At 35.5% G+C, this 3,918-nt stretch overlaps 1 pseudogene; it reads right to left on the bottom strand.

Annotated features, from left to right (window-relative positions):
• Positions 1 to 395: 395 nt before the first annotated feature.
• On the bottom strand, positions 396 to 2,670 carry LOC149174782 (anamorsin homolog 1-like; annotated as a pseudogene).
• Between the last annotated feature and the right edge of the window lie 1,248 nt (positions 2,671 to 3,918).

Genomic DNA, 3,918 nt, shown 5'->3' with positions numbered 1-3,918 from the left:
GCATAAGAAAAGAGCTGGCCAAGCAAATCAAACTTATCCTAAATTTGAGAAACAAATATTAAGTACTTTACTCATTTCCTTCAAGGAAGCAATGTTGGGATGCTATAAACATTCCTTCCCTGGCCAGATTCATCATTTCATGTCATATATAACAGATACAAAAGTAGATAGGTAACACTAACAGTCCTAATAACGCCAGCAATAGTTGTGATTGTCATACACTATATTATAATTTATACCTAGAAATAAGGTTGCACCATTGCTTAATTTAAGCACTCAACGGTTGAACGGAAATTACATTAGAAATGCTTAAAGGTAAGCAACCCATCACTTGGATGGCACGGAATGATTGAGGGTTTATGACTAATTGTTAACTCTTCAAAGCACTACTTTCCTCACATATCAACAATCAAGAGTGTGCCAGGAAGAGATACCTGCAATTTTTGTAAAAGCATTTTAGTCAAATGGAGGAATTGATATGTCAGAACAAACTTGTTAAAAATAGAAGGCGCAATAGATGGAAAACAATATGTATGTGGTATATATACCTTTTAAGTTTTCCCCATGTTTGAAAGGAGATAAGTCCTTTGTAGGGACAACTACTGCACCTGAATGCATCCCCGAGTCCACACTAACAAAATCAAGACACCCATTATATCAGAAAAATGAGCAAATATTATATTACATTTTGATTCCTACAGTATGTGACCTTGTTCACAGTTTGGAATATAAAATAGGGTAACTGTAATATAGTATACGCTGCAGATCCCAGCAGCCAAGATTCTCCTTCAAAAATGGAGATGGAAACTCAAGTTTTCATTAAAAACACAGCTGTGTATATTAAGAGAGACATAAAGGAAGTTTGACAGATATCAACGCAGCATTTTGTTCTTTTATACATAACAATTATACTCGTAAACAGTAACTAAAAGAACAAACTAGAAATACCATAATGGTGAAAAGGTTAAATAAATTGGCAACCTTTCTCCACAAAATAGGGATGGCAATTTGCAAATACTTCTTCCCGAGAAAGAAATGAAATAAGAGCAAAAGATTAAAAAGAACCAGCATACATTTCCACACGCAGATTGTGGGTTATTCAACTGTTCTGCAGTCAGGACCAACTTCGTCTGTTTCTCTTCCAAATCAGCTCGGCCACAGGTACAATTTTTGCAGGCTTTTCTTTTCGTACTAACTTCATAGTCATTTGCTGCACAACAAAACAAATTAGAAAATATGGATTGAAAGAATAGATGGGAAAAGTGACCAAGCTGATCAAGTTTGTAACGTTATTAAAGAGGATTCTATCATATATATTCATTTCCAATGGATAAACTGTAAACCAACATTAACAGCCACCAGCCCCTGTTACTAACCAGAGGGCAATGAAGATCTTTTCGAATCCTCTTCAGAAAGAAGGCTTTATTCATCTATCAGATCCTCCAAATCATCATTCATGTCTAGCTTTATGCCCAACGGGTCAGATTTAGGCAAACGCTCTTGTTTCTGCACAGCTTTATTTTTTAGGGAAAACGATGATCCAATTTCCCAAGTGGGCTTTTGTGCTCTCCACTGCAATGAGGAATGCATGAAAGGGAACAACTGTCAAAGATATGGCTATAACTATCACAAATTCCAAATGCACACAAAATCATGCAAGGATATTCTGGATCTAACTGTTCCAATGTTTGTCTTAATAACAGGAAAAACTAAAACTCATAAATGAGATAGACTACCCAACAGACAGATTTTACTCTACAGAAGAAGTATTTATCAGAAATTGTTAAACTAAAGGAAAAAGTAAACCACCCCTTAGGGATTATCAACTAAAGAACCTTCTAATTGCAGGACTGTTTCAAACCAAGTGTTTAGCCATAAAATACCAAAATGCATACTTGTATCCTACAAGTAACCTGTGCAACCAACAGTACAGGAAAAGGATAACGTCAAACCTATTTACTTACATTCTCGGCAATAGAAAACTCAGTGGAGAATATAACCACTGTAAATTATGAAGAAAAATTTTAACACTGTAATTTGGATCTTAACAAAAACGAAAACAAAACAATTGACTTTGGTTCCGGCTAGAGCTAAAATGCTCAACATCCATAATAATTTTAAAACCCTCAAGTCGACAGAGAAAAGACGCTCTTCTCGAAAAACCATAACAGAATTTAATAATAAGTAAGCTTAGAGGAAACATAGCCACAAAAATGACCTGGTTCACTTCCAGGGTAAGGAAAAATTGTTGCCGCCACGGTTGCACTGTGGAAGCCATCGACAGTATAGACCTGTAGCTTTCCCCTGCAAAGAAGGGGAAAAGTAAGTTGTATACGATGATGAGCATGCAAAACAAAAGACCTATGATAACAGAAACATCATATATTCAACAAGGGCCTTACCTGCGAGGGTTACCGTATAGTGGGCGATAATGTTGAAAAACTTTCCAGGAAGACCTTACGGTTCTGTTGACTGAACCTAAGATCCAAGTGAAATTGGGAAAGATTTATCCAATGATTGTCGACAGGTCAGGACAGTCACAAATTGGGGAAAGAGAAACATGAACACTTCAATAGGTGTGGGGGCTTAAACCCATTTTTTTTCTTGTGTTCTATCCTTTTTTCCCATTACCCCATCTCAAAAAAGAAAGTATTGTTAATGTCCACTATTTTGTTAATCTCCTCTGTTTATTAAACAGGTTTCTCAAGAAAAATAATGTCTATTGCTAATGTTAGGTATTTGTTGATCTCCTCCGTTTATTAACAGGTAACTATATCTTTTCTCAAAAAAAAAAAAAATGGCTATTGTTAATGTCCACTGATTATTCACAGGTCACTGTAGCCACAAAATGGGAAAAAAAACCTGAACTAAAACAAATGCAACTATAACCATGAAAATATATATATACATTTCTTTTGTCAATTGACGTGAGTGCATCCAAGAAGGTTTAAAAACACGGGGCAATTTTCAACCTGAAGAAAAGATCAAGATCTACATGCACATCCTTCAATGTTAGTCATTTCTGTCATTTTCTCGTGAATAAAAAAAAATTAAATGTTTTAAATCCACAAATTCCAAAAACAATTTCAACATTACACATTCTACTTCTTTTTTTTCAGAAAAGAAAAAACGTTGATTTCATTATATAATAGTTAAAAAAAAACGTTGATTTCATTATATAATAGTAAAACCAGTATAGAAAAAGACACAGCCCATATAGAGAAACAGTAGCCCAGTGTATCATATCAATACAAAACTGGTCTAGTGATCTGCAAATTGTGCCCATGTCCGCATATATCATCCTGCCAGAAAAATACAACGCTGTAGAAAAAAACATATAACAAAGAAAAAGCCATCCAAAATGCAAGCCAAATGCAGATGTGAGAAAACCTTATACAGAAGTAGAGTTAGCTGGGAGCGTATTCCATATAAGAAGCCAAATGCAGATGTGGGAAAAACTTATACAGAAGTAGAGTTAGATGGGAGCGTATTCCATATAAGAATCAATATGATGTGGACATAGCAAAATACCATTGGCAAAAATAGTGAAACCGAAACTCAGAGGAAGGGCATAAAACAAGCATTTATCGAGTTCCCATCCACATCCAATGTGATATGAAGACAACATTCTACTTCTCCTTACACACATTGCACGGTTAAAAGCAATGCAATGGCTAGAATTTTCATTTTCCACAGATCCAAATTGGATTTACAAAGCTAGGAGAAAGAGAGCCAAAAACACAAAACACAATTACCACAACCAGTAATGTGTTCTCGTCTTCTTGAAACTGTATGCTACAAATTCTCTTCAGAAAGCTTTACCCATTAAGGAGGCCGTGATGCGTCAGATGGGGTGGTTGGATAAGTTGTTGCCTCGTCATAATCAACGCGATAAATCAATTTTCTGCGCTCCATTTC

Source organism: Pinus tabuliformis, chromosome 4_1 (genome assembly GCF_031772625.1).
Source record: "Pinus tabuliformis cultivar Carrire ecotype Pingquan chromosome 4_1, CPIR1, whole genome shotgun sequence".
Taxonomy (NCBI): Eukaryota; Viridiplantae; Streptophyta; class Pinopsida; order Pinales; family Pinaceae; genus Pinus; species Pinus tabuliformis.
This window is presented reverse-complemented; position numbering and strand designations above follow the sequence as displayed.